At 36.0% G+C, this 24,293-nt stretch overlaps 1 protein-coding gene across 5 annotated transcripts in view; it reads right to left on the reverse strand.

Moving 5' to 3' along the window:
* The window catches only part of LOC150108461 (uncharacterized), a 591,316-nt gene that overhangs the window by 513,943 nt on the left and 53,080 nt on the right, over positions 1-24,293 (reverse strand). Inside the window, exon 1 of one of the 5 annotated variants that reach the window (XM_090415864.1) lies at positions 6,117-6,259. The exons of the other annotated variants lie outside the window; for them this stretch is intronic. The gene's annotated coding sequence lies outside the window, so the exon portion shown is untranslated. Of the gene's footprint in view, positions 1-6,116; positions 6,260-24,293 lie in introns of those variants that run through there. 5 annotated transcript variants of the gene reach the window in all.

Genomic DNA, 24,293 nt, shown 5'->3' on the forward strand with positions numbered 1-24,293 from the left:
TGGATACCAAATAATGCATATGGCGCACGCACACACACACATGTGAATATACATATAATTTAAACTATTCCACTTTGCAAGAACTGCTCAGTACTTAGTATTGTATATTATGATGATATCGTGGGGTCATCATACGAAGTCAGAAACTACATCCCAATCTCCCAAATCGCCTCCAATCAGCCTCTAGCGCCACCCTACCGTCGCTAATGAGACAGCACCTAATACCTCAGCACGAAACTGGCTGACTCACCTTCACTTAAAAGAAGCTTTTATAAGAGGCCACATGTTAGTGATTTTGATTGGAATGCGATATGAAACCGCTCCACGAGTAGATTTAAATTATTAATTAGGCTTGTTTGTTAACTATTTTGTTGAAGTTTCTTTTGTGAGAGTTCTGAACTTAACTGTGATGTTACTAGCAACAAATTTGCAAAAAATCAACAGTGTGAACGACGGAAACTTTCTTTAAGTGACGAGTGTGTGTGTGTGTGTGTGTGTGTGTGTGTGTGTGTGTGTGTGTGTGTGTGTGTGTGTGTGTGTGTGTGTGTGTGTGTGTGTGTGTGTGTGTGTGTGTGTCATTGTCCACCTCAATTTATCTCAGAGTGGGTTAATACTCGTTACGGATGTCACTCAAGCAACAATACAGACGTGATTACTTCCGCGGCCTTGTCGACGACTCTCAGATGAGAGCTCACTTGGCAGCTTGATTGCAATTCTCTCTCTCTCTCTCTCTCTCTCTCTCTCTCTGTGAGAAGTTAAGTTAAATAAGGTCAAAGGTCTCTTTCATTGCCGGAAAACGTATTTTAAAAAACTGCTGCTTTGTTTTGTCACGGCTCTCGCTTATGATGTCATCAAAATTCTATTCTTAGATCAGAAGGACAACTTAATGGCTTGTGCATAACTTGCCACTGTTGATTCTTTGAAAATTTGTTGCTACTAACTTTTATGTTTTGCAAACACTTCGCGATATTACAAAACTTCCCTCCTAACAGTTGTATTTCTGCAAAGAAATTAGCTTTTATACGAGGTCAATTTATTCTGTTCCCCCCCCCCCCACACACACACTTTTTTAATACAGCGAATTTGATTTATCGATCTTAATCAAAATGTGTCCCTTGTCAGATTTACTTTATTTTCTAAGACCTGATAATTTTATTTCGTTTTCTGTATCATAAAGATTTAAGTTCGCTTCGTATCTGCCATTCCGTATGTTACACTTCGCAATGGCTGGACAAATTTTAATGAAATTCGACGTAAGGAACTCTGCTAAAGGTTTGGCTTAAGTCGCACCATTATTACTATCAAAATTAGTCAGAAATGATTCGAAATTAAAAGCTCCTATTATAAATAACAGTAAATTGTCTATGAAGTTAAAAAGCGCTGCTAAATCGTGATAGGTCACATCACATTACGAGTATAACAGGAATGCTAGTGAGAAAGCGTTTTATTATTTTTTCGAACCATTTCAATATTTTTTTTTTATTCTTTTTAACTTCCTGATAGAAGGCAGTGTGTAAACAAACGAGTGTTTTCTTACAAAAACATGTTAAACAGCGATAATTAAGTCACAATTCTTTCTCCTAATTGTATTTGTTTGATTAGGTTAGTTTTTTTTTTTTTTATGTCGTTGCCAGCTAATTACTTATGAAGCGAAATCTGTATCCCTATGTTTAATATATATCTCGAATTACCTTTGAGCATCGAAATCTATAATTTCGATGTTCAAAGATAATATTAAAGATATGATTATAATTCCAAAGAATTTTTTCTCATTTGTCATAGATAAACTATTTCTACAACTCCAGTGTACTGTCTAAAATATTCATTCTTTTATTTATTTATTATTAAAATGAACAGGGAAAAAAGTTCTTTGTGTCTGACGTAGCTGTAATAACGAGTTTAGTAATGGACTGGAATCGAAATGCTCTCTTTCTCCATCCTTGAAATTTCACATCTTTAATTCGTAGCCTCCGTAACTCGGTTCAGCTTTTTGTTTGGAAAGACCTGGGTTCGAATCTCAATCTAGGATGCGAAGAATGTTTATCAGGGCTTTTCAATTAAAGGTGAGTCAGCCTGTTTCCTACGAAGGTGAAGGATTGTTTTCTCCCGAAACTCGCGTTTTTTCGTCCCCAAACTAGACCCGTGAACACGCCGATCTACTGACATAAAATATTCTTAGGGAACAGCAGAGGAGTAGCAAGTTGTCTGTATTGCCTATAAGCTCTATTTAGGGACTCAACCCATCTTGGATAGACGAGAATTGGGAGAGGGGATTCGTATGGGAGAAAAATCTGAAGGAAATGCCTCAAGAAAATACTCCCACTTCCTATTTATAAAAATTATTACAGAGAAATTCAAGAAAATCATGTTTAATTCTAGTGTTTTTCTTTAGGAATTTCGATTTGAAATGAGATTTTCGTTTATAACTAAAGGAAAAAATCCTACTAGTCCTCGCGTTTACGAGAAGGCTAATAATTTCTTTATTTCCTCACCAACCAATGACTTGTTTCGATGTCGTTCACACGTTACATTCCAAAATGTCAGTTAACTGCTGACGAAAGCCAAATTGAGTTCATCAGTCTCATTTTTTTTTTGTTTAAAATACATAATATAACTGAGAATTATTTTACAATTAAAAAAACAAAAAACATTTCAGTAATAACTCGTTTTCGTCAACGTGTAAACCAGTTCTTCTGCATATGCTTGGAAGAGGAGGAATGATTTGTTGACTGGTAAGGGATTTGTTGATCTCCCTCTAACGTGCGTGTGTGTTCTCGGACTTTACTTGTTTTACAGGAATAAAAACAAATTCGAGGGGGGGGGTAAAATAATTTTGAGGCTCTATATAAATGTTCCTCTTGATGTCGCTACCAGCTGCAGCACATGAGGAATAAAATATGTGGAATGACGTCACGGTAAGCAGTGCATTCTCCGTAGGAATAATATTCCTCAAACACAAAACGTTGCAGCGACTTTGTAGAAGGAAAAAAAAATACTAGGAACATTTCAACTTATTTAATCGCAAGACTCAAAGTAGTGCAGAAATCAGTGTATATGATACCCTCCACACACACACACACACACGTGGATATTTCCGTGTATCGAGAAAGAAATCCATTTCCAATCAAAAAAAGATTTAAACGCCCAACTATAATATTTCTTACTTGTTTTATGTCTTTTTACATATTTCTTGATAAACTAACGTAATCAGAATCCCACGTAAGAAATATTCAAAGACAAGATTCTGATTTAAACGAAGTTCATTGGAAATGTCGAGTATCATCCTTGTCCTTGTAGACGTTAAGAGAAAAAAACTGTTGCCACAAATCTTACATTATCTAGGAAAGAAAGATGTTCAAATGTATTTGACAACTGAATATCGATCACTTCCAGCTGGAATGGCGAAAACTGCATGGACGAGATAGACGAGTTGAAAAGGCATATTGTCACGGCTTCAAGTTAGCTGAAAGCCCGGATGTAGAGATGAAAACTGGGACTGCAGTTGTGTTTTAACTTTCCCTCTATATATATATAAATTCATATATAGAGGTTTAGCGATTTATTTTTGACTTCATTTAGTAAATGAATTCATTGTTTGGAAAGGGAAAACCTACAACCGAATCCGACGGTCGGTGACCTGACTGAACACAGAAATCAGTCCAAATGTCAATAGCATTAAGTCAGACAGTCAATAAGAAAGATCGACTGTTTATGCAAGCAACGGAGGTATGCTGTAAATACACAGAGTAAACATACAGTGGAGATATTCTTTCGATTTTTTTTTCCTTGATTGCAGTCGCATCTCAAACTAAATAAGCAAACATGTTTCATGTAAAGCCCATTAAAAAGTAACGAATTATTTTTGTTTGCATGAATTACATTTGAAATACGCTGTATTCGAATTATTTGCATGAAAAGGATGAAACGAAACTTTAAAACAATAAAGGAAAAGTGCAGATTATGCAAATAGATCTTCTTGTCGGTGAATCAAAAGTACTATTAACAGGATTGCAGCATTGGTAAAAAAAGTATCATGATGATGATCCACTTTCAAGATCTAGAAAAATGACGTCGAGCGATCTTTACGGTGCTTTCGGTAGCAGGGAGTAGCATTACTTACCAGTGTGTAACTCGAATTAGTATTTCTCTCGAAGGAAGAAATACAATATCTTCCGAATATCTTTTCAGTATTTTTAAAAGAGCATCACACACACACACACACACACACACACACACACACACACACACACACACACACACACACACACACACACACACACACACACACTGCGCTCATGGGAAAGATCACTTCAAAAGCTTTTCATTTGTAGAATCAGATGAGGTGGATTGTTGAGAATTGGGAGGAGAGAACTCATCACGAGCTACTCACAAGGTATCACTGTGTTCTTGGAACCAGTTTCTTTTCGAGAAGAACATCTGAACATTCTCATAAAAAACTCTGCCACTTCCATCTGCGATTAATTTAGTTTTTTCATCGAAAAATTTTAAATTCAAGTTAGCCACAGTGAGATTTGAATCCTGGTCTTCTCATTGAAGTGTCCTTTTCCCTCCGATATGTCACTGCAAAATCAATCAAAAATTGTGGAAAAATTACTTTCATACAAACGTAAGGCAAGGCCAACGATGTAACATGGCAAAGATACATTTAAGTGCTTTACAAAACAACGTAACTTATCAAAAGAATCGGTTGTTTTTCAACAAGGTCATAATGTATCGATTATTATTTGTTAAAATCTTCTGCAGAACACAAATGAAAAGATAAACGAAGAATATCTACTTCTTTTCCTTAATAAATGTAGTGATTTTAATATTTATAAACGCATTCTACTGTGTGTATAGAGTATATAACATTTATGATAAAATTATTCATTGTTTGTGTACGAGTTCAGGCTGTTGAAACATTTTAGTGAAAAAGAAGTTAGAAAAGTTACACGAATAATTCAGTGTTCATTGTGGGATTTATCTTCGAAAGCAAACATTAAGCTCTGAAGAGAATCAATGTGGTGAGCAATGATTACAGACAAATGCGATTTGCAAAACGCACAAAGCAACCTGATGCGAACCTCAGTACCTTCCTACCATTAGAAGAGCAATAATAGGGAAGAAAACGAAAAGTATAATGTAAGTATATTCTCTATATTAATTCATTTCAATAAAATGCATTGGCCATGAATCCAGCCAGCAGTTTCTTTTCTAAACAGACGACAGATCAATGAAGTCTCGAGAATTTTGAAGCAGAGGAGAAGCTACACTGAGAATTATTTCATTTCCACCATAAAACTCTTCTTTCACTCAGCATTTTGTCCTGGTATTCATTAAGCTTAATTATATAATATTAGAAATGTAAAAACATCACTAAAAGAAAGGACTGTTTATTATTATTGTTATTATTATTATTATACTGAACAAGAAAAACTTCAAGACCTTAAGGGTTAAGGACTGTTATAACTTAAACCAATAATTTGTCGTTGTACGTAGCGAGGAAAAGAAAGAAATACTACTGACAAATTCAAAGTAATCTATTTAGCCCCAAAACGTTCATCAATTTTTATTATAAAATATTTGTATTAATTGAAGAATCTATCTTTAGTTTATCATTAAATATTATATCATGTAGCAATTATAAACTTATTAATAAAAGTTAATTTACAAAGAACGCAGATGGAGAAATCTTAGATGATCCGTGGTTTGTCCAAACCAATCAATTTCAAAGAGTCAATTTTATTTTGGAATTTACAGTTTATCACGCGTAAAATATTTCAATTTTCGTTCTCCTTTACCATAATGGATACATGAAAACAAAGAATAGAAAATTTATCTCTGTAGCATACATATGTTTGTATATCACTGAAGATCATGGTTATTAGCTGTTGTACCAAGGCCCGCTCGCACATCTCCACAAAGACCTCGGTACTACTCTCGAGGGCAGAAGGTTTCTGCGCTAAAACAAGAATGTGTGTTTTCCCGTTTACCTTCTAATTGGTCCACCTGCTATAGAAGCAGAAGCAGAACTCCAAAACTAAACATTAATAACGAATATTTCTTCACGTAAAACAGCAAACTCAGTTTCACAAAACGCTAAGTTTCTGACCTACCTTTCTTTCAGAGGATGCCTCAGATGTTGTCAAATATGAGCACCAAATCAACAAGCTAAGCGAAACGGATCACCTTTATACCTTCGGCGAATTTCCCGTGTACGAAACTTACACCACAATTACGGTGACTGCAGGGAACTCCTCATCACACGCCAACTATCTTCACATCTCCAGTACAAGCGGGTCTGGTCGACCTGCGGCTCTACGAGCAAGGAAATACAGTATCTCGCATAGGTCGTCATTCACGCGCTACGAAAAAGAAGGCTAAATACAGAACTACAGCGCAGGATGTGAAAACGCCGTGAAGCGTGGCAGGTCACCAGGTATCTTCGCAGTGCGCGAGGCGAATAGTGAAAGGGGGGGGGGGATGATGCGGGATTTCTTCACTGTTCAAGAGACAGATTTTTATCATTCTGTACATGACCACTATCAACCCACACGCTGCTGTGGAGAGGGAGAGAGAGAAAGAGAGAGAGAGAGTATTAGAAGTTTTAGCTTCTTGCAGAACAGGTAATGATGTTGGCTACAAACTTTGGAGAGCTAAAAATTGCTGAAGTAAAAAGAAAGGAACCCCCATGGGGACAGTTACGGATGGTTGATGCAGAACGAAGATTCCACCATAGCGTTTCGTCTGTGTGCCGATGCCTTTTACACACACGTACACCTCATATTAACCCTTATCGCAACAGAGTACTTAACAGGTCCTTATCATGGGGAAGAGAAAGAACTGTTTGTACGTTTGTACTCCCTCCGGCTAGAAAAGAAGAGAAACTGCTACGTGTGGATTATCCAAGAAGAGTTTGGGGGAGGGGGGGGAAGGAGTACATATCGAAATCAACCATACAAGCCAAGGCCTGATATACATGATTCTGGATTCTGAATTTTATGGTTTGTACGTTTTGCTTATATAATATGCGTAAATGATACCTAAAGTTGTCGATGTTTTATTTTTTTTTTATGTCACTCCAAGCAGGAAGGTTTTAAACTTAAGGTAAACTTTTATCGTGTATGGGATAAGATTTTCTTTTAATTTTATTGTTTTTTTTTAATATTTATTTTGCGCATAGTCCGGAATCCCCGCTCTAGAGACAAAACATGTAACTTTTTTCAAGCAACTTCAGGCCTCATCCAATAAGCAGGTAATGAGATGCATCTATCCTAAAGACAAAAACAAAAATCTCTACTCCTGGGGATATGCTAACTACTTGGCCAACCAGAACGGTAAATTATACTTTTTCCTTAGCAACCCTCTAATCGCAATTTTAAAGCTATGTGGTTATGATATAAAAATACCGAAATAAGTATTCTATAAGAGCCTCCGTAGTTCAGTCAGCATAGACGAATCCCTCTGGTCGGAAAGGCCTGGGTTGGATTCCTGTCAGTGACGTGAGGAACCTTTATCTGGTCTCTTTCGACTAAAGGTAAGTTAGCTGATCTCATACGGAGAAAGGGCACTTTTCGTCCCCCAGAATAGGAAAACCGTCACGTGAACACACTCATTTACACATATAAGGCACCAGTAAGCATAGGGCCAACCACCTTATCCTCGAAGCAGTAGCCGTTGAGTGAATAGAAAATCCTCGACACCGCAAAGTAAAAGAGGAGGGAAGGAATAATAATAATAATAATAGTATTCTACAACTGATATACATTATAGGGTACATTATAGCACCCATAATGTATATAGATACCGATACATTATAATACGAGGGTGTTCTGAAACATTCTCGGCCTCGACCATAGATGGCAACGCTATTGGCATGATTTTTTTTCTAAGTTGGTACATCTGTCATAAGCATCCATGTGAAATTGCAAGTCATTCTATCAAGTAGTTTGTTTTATACAGCTGTCTGAAGTGTTGTCTGTATCCCTTGAAATAGATAAAATTGAGTATCGTGCGGTTATAAAATTCTTTGTAAAAGAAGGTTTAACGCCAAAAGAAATTCATTTGAGGTTCATAAACGTTTAGCTGCACTCTTCACCTTCGTTTTCGACAATTAAGAAATGGGCTGCCGAGTTTCAATGTGGCCGTACCAAACTTGAAGGTGATCCACGTGAAGGACGTCCAAAAAGTGTAACAACACCAGAAATCTTTGATTCAAGTGCACGATATGGTATTGGATGACCGGCGAGTCAAAGTACATGCAATTGCTGAGACTATAGGCATTTCAAAAGAATGTGTACGATATATTTTACATGAAGAATTGAAAATGAAAAAGCTTTGCGCAAGATGGGCGCCGTGCTTGCTCAGACCAGCTCAAAAACGCACTCGCATGAAAATCTCTGAACAGTGCTTGGAGCGTTTTAACAAGAATAAAACTGATTTTGTGCGTCGATTTATTACTATGGACGAGACTTGGATTCACCATTACACACCAGAATCCAAACAGCAATCAAAACAGTGGACAGAAGCAGGATGTTCAGCGCCAAAGAAGACAAAGTCGGTTCCATCAGCAGGAAAGGTCATGGCATCGGTGTTTTGGGATGCTAAAGGCATTTTATTTATTAATTATCTTGAAAAGGGTAAAACAATAACCGGGGAATATTATTCCGATCTTTTAACCAGACTATACAAAAAAATTCGTGAGAAAAGATCCGGTTTGCAGAAGAAAAAAAATCATCTTTTATCAGTACAATGCACCTGCCTACAAAGGTGTTTTGGCAATGGGAAAATTAAGGGAACTGCACTATGAATTGTTGGAACATCCACCCTGTTCCCCAGATTTGGCTCCCTCTGACTTCCATTTGTTCCCAAAACTAAAACTCTTCCTCGCTGATCAGCATTTTTCTTCGAATCAAAAGGTGATTGCAGCTGTAGAGGGGTATTTTGCAGATCTTACTGAGAACCACTACAGGGAAGGGATAATGGCGCTGGAGCATTTCTGGAATAAATATATTAGTCTTAAGGGAGGTTATGTTGAAAAATAAAAATAATTTTGAAATTATAAATTCCTTTTTTCATTGTTAGGCCGAGAACTTTTCAGACCACCCTCGTACTTTACTACGTTATACATAATTCTGTACAAAAGCAAATAAACATATTGTTATCAAATTGAAGACGGTCCGGTAGAAGGAATTAAGTACTGTATTGTGTAGTATGCCTTTTGGTATACTGCTGTACGTACACCAAATATCGAGTCATGGCGATGGAGTGAGTTGGCTGGTATTACGGCATAAGCATCTAATGCTATGAGGTCAGTTATTATGTCTGTTAATTGCGTGTGTTCTCCGGTTAGTTCAGCGGGATGAAAAACCCGAGTTTCCAGAAGGAAATACCGTCATCTCCATATGCGAACGACGAGTTAACCTTTAGTTGAAGGCTTCTTATACGTTCCTCACATCTTAGACGGGATTCAAACTTTGGTCTTTCCAAAGAAGGATAGACGTCGCGACGTCCTCGAGTCTCAGGAATGGAGACGCTCACAGCAGAGACTCTTAAATTACGTGTAGTAGAAGACATTTACTGCACTTCTCACAAAGATTATTAGGAGCCAAATTTAACTTTGATGTAATGTCGGTTTAAAGTTGAATATTATTCATCGAATGAAGTTAATGAAAGAAAAAAAACTGGATAAAAACGGAGGAAAGCAGGTGGGTGAGGAAGAATCCTCCTTCACGGACTCCTCAACAGACATCACTGAACCTATTTCGAGTAAATTTGGAATGCAGTCGTTTCTCAAGAAGTTCCATTAGCAAATGCTACTACTGCAGGGAACGTCGCTCAACCGATCGAGTGGTTTCCCACGTTTAAAAAAAAAAATAATAATATATATATATATATATATATATATATATATATATATATATATATATATATATATATATATATATATATATATATATATTGCTATCCTCTTAACGAATATTTCATATTTAAAAAAAAAAAAAAAAGCTAAATATTAATAATAATACGATGTTGGTTCCAAATCCGAAACGTTGACTTGGCTGGCATGGTTTTAGCTGTTGAAAATTTAAATGTCCCTCTGGAATTTCTGCAATGCGCTTTAAGCATAATTGCTTACAGTTGTGCTTAAGCAGTTGTTTAACTTGTTTAACTACTTTTACAATTAGTTAAACAAGCCACTATCAAAAATAATGCAAACCAAGCGAATTAACTGCGTCGCAAAATGCCTGCTTTTTCAGTATTGTACTTATATATATTAATCTGAAATTTGTTAAGTGATGATTATATATACTAAGATCTGTAATAAATGGTGTGATACTATGCATACCAAGCTATGTTCCTGAAAGTGTAGCAGAATTACAATGGATTTTGATTTCAAACAATAATTTATAAATTTGTAAATTTTATAAATTCATTACCTTAAACTCCTAAGCCCTAAGGTAATGAATGAGTTGCGAGCGTTTGTATTCCACAACAGTTGCTGTCTCGATCAACAAAATATTAAATTATGATGATCAGGGTTGAAAGTTAGCCGCACAAAATTTTCTTACGCCAGACAAACAGATATTTGTCGCATTAAAAAAACAAAAAAAAAAAGATTTTTGTGGGCATAACTTTTTAATTCTTTATATAAAAAAAATAGTGTTTTTATTTAAAAAAAAGCTATTTCGATATTATTTTAATAGTTTTTTTACACATACAACTGTAAAACAGCCACAATTCATTGAGCAAGCAGAAAAATTGTCGGAAGAAATCCCAATATTGATATGTTTCTATAATACCAGATTTTCTCAATAGATGGCTACACTTTTGCTTCAAGATGGCTGCCTATAATTGCTTACTAGTTGTTTTTTTTTAATCGATTTTTAATAATATCATCGCGTAAGACAATTTTTATGTTTATGTTTATGTGTGCTCACATTGTCACAAAATATTTGGCCACTTCAATTTCGGGATGGAGAGAAGATGAAGAAAAACTGAAGATGTTATTCGTTTGATGATGATAAATTGAAGAAATGTGAATTACAAGGGACTGAAGTGATAGGATGGAGACCGATGAGTTGGTAGGAAAGGAGTAAGAATAGGAAAAGATTTTTTTTTTTTTTCAGAAGGTAACATGTTGCGGGAAGAACATAAGGTCATAAGGGGATGCTGTAAAAGGAATAGCAAGGAAGTTGCGAAAGAATGTAGCCAGAGGAGAAAAGTGAAATAATTTAGGAAACGATACGATAAGCACTGTGATGATCGGTGTGGTTGAGTGAATATCTGTATTTCTATACGCATGATTCCGACTAACAGTGATTAAAAAAAAAAAGTGAGTGAGAGGTTACGGCATAATATCCAGGCAAAGAAACCATTTCAAAATCAATTCCGTAAATAACGAGAGTCACTAGGAGTGATAAGGTTCAATTATAAATATCTCACACTGCTAAAGAAATATGAACCTTCTTTTTGAAATATTTGGCTTCTGGTTTTTTTTTTCTCAAACTAAGGAGAATATATTCTGCTGAATATATTGTTTACGTAAACGTTTTTAGATCGCAATGCATAGAATTCTGTTAACTATCCTCCAAATGATAGACTGCAAAAACGAATCCGTATTTACAGACATCATTATATTTCGCGTATTACCTTCACATCTTGAACGCTGTAATACTGTTGATTTACTCAATTGTTTGAAGACCAACACAGAAAAACTGTGCAGTAACCACATGGGGAGGGAGGAAGGCAAATGCCAAATGGCTTTATCTGCAAACCCGAGTAAAATCTACCCTCTATAAATATTTCATGCACTTTACGCGAGTGCTTCTTAAACGTAGCACTGTTCTAATATTCAATTTATCCTTCTAGACACCTGCCAATTTTCTTCAGTCAGCTGTCCATGATTGTGGCGGTCCAACTAAACAGACTCGTTTATTTAAGCGTAGCCACAGTTATCAGATTTGTTCGGGCTTCGGGCTTCTGATTGATTCCTTGTAGAGCTCGTCTGAAATGCTCGGAGTGCTACTTGTGGCATTCCGAGCAAGGTAAACTTCGCCTAAACAAGCTGGTCAGAGAATAAGTCTGTGCTGTGAATGTTTTCTGGCAAAATAAAGGCTTTGTTGTCAGCATCGTGACACTTCGGGGAGAACATTTATTTGCGGAGTTAGGAAAGAACGTGGACAGCGTTCCATTAGCTAAATTAGCCCGTTCGACCATCGGGAGATAGACAGAGATAAGAGATTAACTCTCCCTCCTGACCACTTATCTCTTTCACTTATTTAACTCTGTCATATTTGTATGCCGCACACGGCCGTGTGCATGTGTGTGTGTTTTAGAAATTACCCTGACTTTGCTACTGAGTATTTGTGTGTGTGTGCGCGCGCGCGCGCGTGTGTGTGAGTGAGTGAGAGAGAGAGAGAGAGAGAGCCTTCTCTCAGCACACTGTTCTTTCCTCGTTTTCAATTTTCAAGATGTATGTCGCGAGCAGGGTTTGATTTATGACGATATCTTTTTCATCGTATGAGTTTTCCCTCACGTTTCTTATCAGCTCACTTAATGCAGACAGTAATTTGGGACCCAAATTATTTCCTTGTATTGGGAAAAGCATCAAGCAGAAAACGAATGAGCATTTTGAGATTCTCTCTTGCATAATCATGCCTTTAAAGTACTGCAAGGCTTTTTTTTTTTATCCCCCTATTCTTAATGAAGATACATTGATCCCAAATGTATACATTACCATCGCTGATGAGCTCAACTGTCTGGTTAATGTTTTTTCAAGTACGCCGACATTTAATAGAAGGATTTCTTTCTTTTTAGAATAAAACACTTCTCCATTTGGTTTAATAAATATGATTACATAAAGAATGCAAAACTTAATAACAATTATGCCCTTTAATGTTATTATTATTTTTTCTTTTTTTCCAACAAAACCATTAATTTCTACTGAAAGCAAAGACAAGTTCTGCTTAGTTCTCTATGCTTCCCATGGTTTATTCATGATATGTTTGTCACCGACTATTACGAATATACATGACCACTATTCTTCTTCAATTAAATCACAAGAACAGTCTGATTTACGCACTTTCATTGCTCTTTGTAATCTTACTCGATAAGCCATTAGCCCCGCAACGTCTCCTCATAATGAAGTAATAATAATAATCGTATGATGATACACGGCCGTGAGTCCCCTTTACGGGGAGGTACGGCACCATCCCAGTCCTCCCAAATTTTATCCGGGTTTCGGAACCGGCATAGCTGACGAATCAGATCTATGGCTTATTCCTGACTGTAATCCGTGTGTGTGTGTTCACTGGACCAGTTTTCCCCTGCTTGCGGGATGAAAAACCCCAGATAAACTGGCGGAAAAAACCCTGCTGTCCACGCCCAAGACTGACTAACTTGGCTATGGCTGAGGAAAATCCTTGAGTTCCTCACGTCGGCGACGGGAATCGAGTCTAGGACACTCCTTCCCCAGGCATATGGTTGCGAAGCGCAAAGCCACTAAGCTAACCGCGCGGACCATAATGAAGTGTATCGTGTAGTTATTTATTCATATGTGACATATTCACAGTTTGACGCCGTATGGTCCCTCCCGTACCTCTTAGGGTGTTGAGAGTGAAGCCTTCTGCTAGAAGAAGTAGGATAGTACAACATGAAAAGTTTACATTATTTTGAACTTCCGCTTTAACAGTGTCGCAGATGCCCTTTTTCACACAGAGTTAGTAGGACAGCCACAAACATCCATGCCCACGGCGAGATTCGAACCCGCAGCCTTTCGGCTGGAGATCAGATACTCTAAGCACTCGGCCAACTAGGCCGGCGCATATCGTGCACCTACTGCTAAATCAAGGAATAAAGTCATCTGACCATCATCTTTCTCTTATCAGTTAGACTCAATGGACTGTCACCGTAATTTGGTTTCATAGAAATTTAATTAATGATAGAGTGGTTTATCCTTTACACACACCGTTCATCGACAATGTCTGTCGATCAACGGTGTGTGTGTGTGTGCGTGCGTGCGTGCGTGCTGTTCCCTTGCAGGTTAGATCTGTCTTGCGGAATGAAAACTTGAGATCCATTGAGCAAAAATGCTCCCAAATTCGTATAAGGCTGGAAAAACTTGATTTCAGCTGAAAAGCATCTTAGGCAGGGTACCGACAGACCTTTACCGTTACCGATTGAGCTACAGAAGTTCTAGAAATGAAGCCATAGCAAGCATATCTTAAAACTATTGTAATGAGGCGATTACAGTTATTGAATCTCCATCACCACGTGAGACTTGCCTGAGAAAAAAGTCCTAGGTTCAAGTCTCGTATTTGTCAGGGGGATATTCTAGGGTTTTTTTTTTCTTTTTTTTTTGAGAGAGAGAGTGAAAAAGTCTAAGCTTGGAAAGGCAGTGTTTTTCCTCCTTAAGAAGACAAACCAGCCAGTAACACAAGCATGTGATAGGCCTTGCCGACGAACCAGGTCATTTTAAACCTACGAAAATGAGTAATTCTGCTATTAGTTGGTAAAATCATCATAAAATATAAGGAAATAAGTACAACTAAATAAAAAACAAACAGCAAACTGTTTCCTGATGTGTACTTCTTCAATTGTTAGCGGGACAATTTCTTTACAACCCGAAGAAGAAGAAATTTAAGTTATTATTATGCAAATATAGTTAATGATACAAGCAGAGCCATCTGTGCATTATACTTGCGCCAAAACGATATCTCACAAATCCAATACAAAACGTCAGTGAATATTAAAAAAGCAACTAAAAGAACCTGTCGCCAGCCCTCACTAGGTGTCGCTAACAAAGACCTAATGTGTACTTCGTTGCGCATTATCTCCTTATGCACAAGTCATCGACCTGATCACGAACATCAGGATGCATCGCTGGCGTCCCCTTAATCCTCATTCCCTCCGACATACACCACCATCTCGGAAGTAACAAAAGATTCCCGAATGCGTTGGCGAAAAGGTGTAACTGAGCGTATCGCAACCGAATAATGGCATGCGAAAGTTTTAGAAACGGCTGCAGCGGACGCTAATTGGAAATGCTTGTATCAATGGAAGGAACATCGAATCAAATGTCATCGACAGTCTGTTTGCTGAGCGAGTTTTTATAAAACTGATTGACACGGAGAATGTGTGGTACGTTGCAATACCGAACGTCATGACAGAGATTATGTAGCCTGCCTTGCTTTCATTGATGTACTGAAAACAGCGCAATATTGATTAGTCTTAGGCAGCACAAAATGGCAATTAGCAAAAGCCACGTATTCGCATGTGAAAGAAGACAACTTTCCTCGTTTTCCCGATCACGAACGAGTAATCACCATGTCCGAGATCACTGGATTTTTTTTTTTTTTTTTTTTTTACACGACATCTGATTGAGGCTGTGATTATGTGAATTATTATTATTATTGATTACGTGATTTTTATACCATCTCTCTATTGTGTTCATTATTCAAAATGCAGGTGATTTTTTTTCTTGTACAAATTATTTTAGCCTTTTTTCCCCCTAGTTGGACTGTGTGCTACTGAAATGGTACAGAGCACGTTTTCAACGTCTGTTCGGCAATAATCATTTAATAACATCTGCAAAATGGCTAATGACATACACCTTTCAGCTCGTGCAACTGGAAAATAATCAAAAAAAAAAAAAAAAAATCTTTGCACGATTTGCTTTAAGCATAAAGTCTATAAAACACAACAAAAGAACAATTTTTATTTTAGAGCAATAGTAGTTGTCAACCTTTTTTTAAACCGATTTTATTTATTTACGTATTTATTCATTTATATTGTTTGAGCACGCTAACGTGCACAACGATGGGCGCATGCTCACAACTAATTGAAGTTATTGGAATTCTATATCGTATTTGTTATCCCTTCCATGTTTATCTTTTAATGCATGTAAGACTGCTTTTTATATTTTTATTTCTTTCATGCCTAAAAAAGTCATATGTAATTAGGACGACAACATTAAGTATTACGTGTAATATATAAAATAAACGTGAAATGGCATGTTTGACTTTATTATATTAGCTCCACTACAAAAGCTACATTCGCCAGCCTGGTTTGTTTCGCAGAATGAGTTAGCGTTTGCGATCTCCAACCAACATTCTTTGGATTTAAATCTTAGTGGAACATGGATGTTTTCCGGAAGTTTCTCCAGTCAGGAGATGAATTTTTTCATCCGGTGTGAGACCACCTTTTTGTTGGTCAGAGTTTTGAAATGCTTCAAAAACTTTGGAACTTTAGAAATTTGTTTCTTCAGAACATTACAGGTTGCCAGATTATCTAAATATTTAACCCACACACGGTGCTTAAATGCACAATAGGTTTAAAAATTTTGGTGATTAAGAATCACATTAAATAAAGAAGACGGAAGTAACATTACTGAAATGATAGTGAGCTTTATCAAGCTGTACTTCAGAGATTTGCATATCGAAACAATCCCCTCCCCCCACAAGCAGTAAATCTATCATGTGGATGGACTAAGGATTAGAAAATCTCACACCCGACATTTGAAACGTGTTTTACTCTAGAGACATTCGCAAACATCCATGCCACAGAGATGAACTCATGACCTATCGGTTGGTGATTGGAGACGCATTCTACTCGATGAACCACGTTGATGATTTGAAGAACTAAAATTTTGCCTTCCGCTAGTGATGTTTCTAGGATTTCAAGTGCATTTTTTGCAGGCACTGATGAGCTGAGAAATATTTGAGATGCCCAATTAGACCGAAGATAATGAAACATTCATTTTCAAGGTTTGCTGATAGAAGTACAGTTTATCTTCAAACACTATCAGTCATAATTTGGGCTGTATTTCTTTTAATGTGTAAAAAGCAAGCCTCCACAGCAATAAGCTGTACTCATAGGTTAAGCATGCTATCGCAAACACATGCAGAATGTACAGGGGGTTGCCGAAAGACTAAGAACGTCTTATTAAAACTTTTTTTGGACGATCACGAAATCATTTGCTGCCGTAAAAGCTAATGCACCTGTTGCTAATTTTTTTTGCCTGTTTTTTTTTATAATAATAAAGGAAATAAAAGAAAGCGGAAAGCCATTTGCAGAAAAGAATTATCCCATAAATAAAGTGCATGCTAATTACAGTAGAATCGATCTCTAATTGAGAAGAAAAGAGTTTAATTCAACACATTAAATGATTAAATAAAGTTAATGTTTTGGAAAAATCCAATAGTTTAAATCACTTCTTTGTCTAAATTTCTGCTTTACTGTAATCTTAATTCTAAACTTAAGAGAAGAAAGATTCGGTTCGAGGTAGGTTTACTAATAGTTTTCAAATGGACAACTTATTTTATGATGAACCAACCCACGGAAGGCTGCAAATCTTTTAAGTAGACATTTAATAGCATGTGTGAGTGAAGGTTTAGGTGATTCAGAAACTCTGCTCTGGAGACCAAACATGGAACTTTTTTCAAGACTTTAGACCTTCAATAATCAATGTAGTCTCATACTGGATGATGTAATTCATCGTCGACTTAAAACGTATTCTAATGATCATCTGGCTCATCAGAATCAGGTGACTTAACCATCTCATTCAAAAAAGTTTGAAGAATCCCTTTCTTATATAGTATGTCTGCTTGAATGCTTATCTGTAAATTAAGTAATACTTTTAGGAGAAGACTGTGTTTCTTGGCCATTTACAACAACCGGAAAGAGGAAAAAATCAAACGTGTTAACTAATACATGTTTTCTCTCCGTTTTCAAACTTATAAAAAATTATTTATTATTTTCTTTTTAATAAATAAAATAACTCTTTATTATTAGAGATAAAGATTGTTTTGTTAAACTGTCGTCTCAACCATGACCAGGATTCAGTTTGTCCTGATCTTTATTCGATTTCAAACGACTACGAGCTGTGTATTAGCAAAGCGAAAGAAATTCGAACATTTTTTAAAAAAATTAATGTATTATATACAGAGGTAATCAAGAAAGAATAATAATAAGAAAAAACATTCTTTGAAATTCAGGCAAAGTTAAGAAATACGGGACATATTTTGAATTGACTCTTACTCGAAAAGACAAATTTTCTGAAACCAAACCCAACGTACAACAAAAGAAAGCTCACCCACACACACATATTGCTATGAAAAGAGTGGTTCTGGTAATTATTACTTATGGAAAAAATGAAGATGCGAAATATGATACAATACTCATATGAGCTTAATGATATCTTTCCAATAGAATCATTAGATAATCATTTTGTGGAAGGAAAAAAATCAAATTATTATATGACTATACAATAAAGATTTGATCGTCAATCTGTTCACTTATTTCAATAATCTTTCGCTTCTGATGTAAAATAATAATAATAATAATAATAATAATAATAAAACAGTAAAATAAAAATAAAATAAAACAGAGAAGAGAAAAATGTAAAACAATCAAATAATCTTCGTTTTGTTTTACATTTTCGTCTTTTCTGTTTTATTTTATTTTTTATTTTAGCAGCCTAAAAGCAAGTCAACCACAGCATTAACGTGGTGTTAAAAAAATTAAATTTCGACAAAAAGCCATGAATATTATGAAAAAAGCTCAATTTATTGAATAGTTGCAAAATATTTCAAATATTTTGCAACTATTGAGTAGATCATGGTGAGGGAACCCATCTAGATAGCAATAACGGAATCTGAGTTGACACCAATTGATTGATGGGTCGTAAGTCATGGGTGCTTGCCTTAAACTTGCTCTGTACCTTCCTTTTTGGATATCGTAGTATAAGCTTTGCAAATTTCAAGACGGATTTTTTTAAGGATAACATCAAGAAACCCGAATCATGCTATTCTTTAAACCATAGCGTGTCTAAAGAGAAGCATAATTTTTGTAGGCATTTTTGTTTACCAGAGAACAAATTAGACAATACTTCTCATGTAGAATCTTCCTCTCATCCATCCAATAATTTCGTATCAAATGCATTAAGAGACGAGGAAAGTTAGAAGAAGTGAAATACTTGGTGTGGATCGGATATCTAAAGCGTCAAGAAATATTCGACGCTGATCACCTGTCGATTTTATTACTCTTTAATGCTGTATCCGTTGTTTAGTCTTATTCAGAATCTTCAATTCTTTTTATGTGCACTATTATTTCATAGATTGCGAATACTTTTAAATTTTGTCTCAGATAAAACACGCATTATTCAGTAGAAATGAATATTTCCTTATTCAACATTTCATTCTTCATAATAAAATGTTTTCGCTGTATGCGTATTTTTAAAGAGAATTCCCCATGAAAGGTTGCAAACATACGTTGAGATAATCCGAAAACCCTGCTTTAAAGGCAGACTACACACAAAAGTTCTTTTCAATACACTTCAGGCCCTTAATAACCAGGGTAGCGATGGCCTCACAGAGCATTGAAACTCATCTCCCACCTAACGACAGTCACAAACATCCATGTTCCCGATCGGATTCAAAAACCCACAGCTTCTTACTTGAAGAGGTGGATACATTAAGCAATCGTCCAAGCTCAGTATGTTAGCTCTGGTCATTTGAAGGATTAATCATACACGATGAAGCAATGTTTTCATTGGAAGACAAACCACATTTAGTTTGCTTTCGAATTGTTCTATTTTAATGAGTTAACATTTATGAGCAGCTAATCCATATAAAAGAAACGTTTGGTTGCTTTACATTGATAATAATAATGATAATAATAATAATAATAATAATAATAATAATAATAATAATAGCTCATACGAAGTCATTACCAAGTGAAGAATGTCCTTCTTGATAATATAAGTTGGATGACAGTTGAAATAGAGTCGGTCCGTCCTAGCGTGCAGCCAAGAGCTACATATATCTTTAGTGATGGTAGAAAGGATAAGGATAAATGACAAAAAGTTTGTTGATAATAGGTACCACGTCTATTTACGAGAGAGAGAGAGAGAGAGAGAGATGAAAGATTCAGAGCTCGAGATTTGCTCATCACTTCGAGGCCAACTGCAGACAACCTACTTCGTTTTTCAAAGGTGCCATTACTGGAGATTAGATTTGGATCTATCACTAAGATCTAGAAAACTAAATGCCAATCTTAATAATAGAAGCAAAATCATCTTCTGCTGCACAAGACTGAGAGAGAGATAGAGAGAGAGAGAGAGAGAGATGAGAAATACAAAGAAAAAAAAGTGGGGTATCGAATGCAGTGTCTGTAGCCTCGTGGTAATGTCATGCCTGTTCATCGGTAAAGAAAGTCCTTATAGGATCAATCCTAGTCTACCGACTACGGTAACTTTTTTCAAGTTTTAACCCCCTCCCGGAATGCTTTCCGAGTTAAATAGCATTTCTTCACAACGATCATCTTTTAGGACAGTATTGATGAGATTTCAAAAAGATATCAAAAATTGGTTCAAAAGTCACGATTGTGAATTCCCCCCCCCCCAAATACTTTCAACATCCGATAAAATGCATTTAAAATCAAGGTTGCTATCCTTTAATATCTTTATATAAAATGTCCTGTACATAATAATGTTTGTCGCATTCTCTCCAAATGTGGGTGCCCATCTTTACCTCCTTAGCAGCTCTCCGCCCACGCCAAATACGAAACCTCACAAAGCAAGGTTGAAAGATGGTCTTCAAAACCCTTTAGGAACTCTAGCAGCTCGAAAAGAACATTTGTAAATTTAGCTGCAACAAAATAAACGATAGCAGACGTGAATGGCGTCTACACAGCGGACGGCAGCTGTAATAACTTGTCATGCAGGAAGTACATGTGGGATGATAATATCCATGTGGCTATTCCTGAGTTTAAAGTTACATACAGATATCAAAACGCTGTTCCCCCCCCCACCTACCCCGTTTAAAAGAGAAGACAAGGGAAGCGTGCAGTCACTATTCGCGTGCCGGATCTACATTTTAAAGTGCAGCGTATTGGAGAAGAGCATTTTTTGAAATCGCCTTTTGGCATTTGGATGGAATGAATAAGCAGCTAACTTCTGCACGCTCTTTAATAAATACTCACAACATGAAAATACTTAAATTTGAAGGCATTTAGCATCAGAAACATCCAAAGTAAATAGTTCATATTTGAAAACATAATAAGAATTCGATTTGGATGAGTCGTATCCAAAGTAAACATAATCGACGGGAAATATGCCTTAAGATGTGCAAAATTAACTCTTAGGAGATATTATTTATAGGCTTCAATTACTCTCAGTACAGAAGCTCGTAATTGAAAATTGTAATAGTATTAAACTAATACAAATGTAAACATAATGTTAAATATTGTAATTCAAGTTGACATTGCGTAATAAGTTTAAAAGCTTTTTTTTAATCCTGATATTCTGATTATTGCGTACGGAAATTCATTCTGGCAGTGAGTTGAGTAATACCAAAGATCAGAATTTCATGATTCGAAAAATTCTTATAAAGACAGCGATGCTGGAGCATACCTTAATGGCTAAAGAACCTTGAAGAGAAAGAGGACACATGTAAGTAGATATTTAATGACAGTCATTAGATTTAGTGAGGGCGAAACTTGCGTTGACCCTTTATGAAAACAACATATTAAAAAAAATATTCTTGATATTGATGGACATTCTTTTCTAAAATCAAAAATACATACAGAAAATGCACTTTTTTTTCACTACAAAAGCAATTGCGATTATGACCCATCATCAGCGCAGATTCTGCTGATGTTTGCAATTCTCTTACAATAGCATACTGTTGTTGTTCAAAAGTTGAACATTTTCCCACCAACAAAAAGACTGCTTCTGAACTATTTCCGTTAACGGAATTTTATTTCTTCTCTAGAATGTTCTTCAATGGTTCTGAAAACAGCTGCTTCAAAGCATCAAGTCCTTCTAAAGTTCACACTTTCATTTTGTTTTTCATTTGGATTTCCAATAATTTCCGATTCGCGAACTTTTTCTTTCAAAAAAAAATTAAAAAATTAAAAGTTGAACTTCTTAAAAATAAGTAAATAAATACTAGTTCTGAATACGTCGAGTAACAAGGACATTTAAACAGTTTGCTCCCTTATCTTAAACCGCTCGTAGGCATCGAAAAGTCATTTTTTTTATCTTTGACAGACAAAAAAGTCTGATGTATAAACACACCCGTTTATACATCAGACCATCTTCTTGTATCCTGCTGACTTACAACTGATATATAAGTAAATGCATTGCTCTGTACAATGTCCTTTTAAGCCATTTAACTGTAATATTTGAATAGATTTTCTCTTTTCACTTGCCATATATGCCGTTTTCAGATCTTCGAAAAGTAGATACAAATCCTTGTTATATTCCATTGTTTTAACCATTTCTTTTAAGTGGAAATCCGATCCTAACGATTCATTTGGCCTGACCCCATCTTGTTCTTCTCCATGTTACGCTTCCGCATTTTTTTCACTTCTTCTGAAATATGCCTGCATAAATTTACCTGGAACACTCATAGCGAAATTCCCCCTACAATTCTTACATTCAGTAATTTTTTCCTTTTTATATGGATACTATAAAAGCTCTACTCTAATCATCTGGAATTCGACCTTCTGACCAGGAAGTTTCTGGTCGAATATCACCTACTACAGTTGCCTTTCCACATTTCAGGCTTTAGGCAACTGGCTTTTTCTACTTCAAGTATGGATATGTATTCCTGATTGCATGCGTGGTCAGTGTTTTCTACTCTCTGGTGTCACTGCTTGTTTCATTTTGCAGTCTTTCCAAGTAATTACTCCAGACATCTAAAATATCTGCACTTTTAATATAACTTTTATCGTCTCTAATTCCTTTTCCAGCACTCTTTCCTCCATTTCTTAGCTTTTTTTTCAATGACCTCTGTTACATTTTTCCACCTTCCTGATATTTTTATTTTTTTATTTATTTTCTTTGTTCTTACCCAAGTCTTCCCAGCTAGTTTTACACACTGCATTGTTTTCTTGCATTTTTCTCTCGGTAGACTTTCTTGCCAGGAACTTTTTTTTCCCATGACCCTGTCTCCGTAACTTCCTGAGTGCACCATGCAGTTGGGATTTCTTTTTTTTTTTTTTTTAATCTCTGCAGACAACTTCACCGCACGACTTCTTAGCTGAATCAATCAATCAATGTTTTCTTCAGAGTTTGCCGCTGAATCTCCAATATTTTATTATTGGTTTCGAACTTTCAATTTTTTATCCAATAATATTTGTATATTTAAGTCTTCACTTCTGAAAGTAGATGAATTTTGGTTCTTTTTAAAACTTTCTTATATATTTTTTCTTTTTAATATGCTATTCCTTTTTATCCTGCTCAAAATTAAATGGTGATCACTTCCTATTTCAACTCCCCTGTGCACTCTCTTGTATCTTGAACCAGCAGGAAAATATGACTATCAAAATTAACATAGGCAAGACTTTATTTCTTGTGTCTTCTCTCCATATGAATTTGTGCACATCTTTATGTTGAAACATGATGTTAGTGATCACTAAATCATTAATCATTCCATCTATTGAACAGAAACGGAGCAGGTACTCGGTTTCTATATATATATATATATATATATATATATATATATATTATTCATTTCATACTCTCCTAATAAAATTCATTTATTCATTTATAATTTATTCATTTAATTTTTTTATAAAATTCATCCTAACATTTCATAATCTCTGCTAATAAAACTTCCTTTACATCCGAAAAGGAAGTTTTATTAGCAGACATGTGTGATACACGCAAATGTGATGTTTTAGTTATCCAGGAGACACATCGAGGGGTAAACAGCAGTAGACCAAAAATTCATGCCATGAAATTAGTAGCTGAGAGACCACACGAGCAATACTCTAGTGTTATATTTGCTAAACCAGACTTGGATATTAAATCTATACATATGACATCCATCGAGATCAAGTCCTGCATAATCACATCGGTATATAAGCCACCTAATGAAGATTTCGTCTTCAAAGAACCTGCCATCTTTAACGCCTAGAAGGTTAAAATAATGCTCGGAGACTTTAACTGTCAAAGTTTAACATGGGGCTACAAAATGACTGACAGGAATGATGCTGAGCTGGAAAATTGGGCTGAGAGAGAAGGACTGAAGCTTATCCACGATCCCAAGTTAAGACCATCATTGAATAGTGGAAGGTGGAGAAGAGGATATAATCCAGATAACATCTTTATCAGTGAACAAGTAGCCGTGCAAGCGACGAAGATAGTAGAAGAGCCGATACCAAGAACTCAGCACAGACCTGTTACTTGTGAAGTCAGAGCCGTTATCAATCCAGAGATAGTACCTTTTAAGCGACGATTTAATTTTAAAAAAGCAAGATGGGACGGATTTGCGAAGGAACTCGAT

Source organism: Typopeltis vanoorti, chromosome 3, assembly GCF_054136105.1.
Source record: "Typopeltis vanoorti isolate ZY-2024b chromosome 3, IOZ_Tvanoo_1.0, whole genome shotgun sequence".
NCBI classification, from domain to species: Eukaryota; Metazoa; Arthropoda; class Arachnida; order Uropygi; family Thelyphonidae; genus Typopeltis; species Typopeltis vanoorti.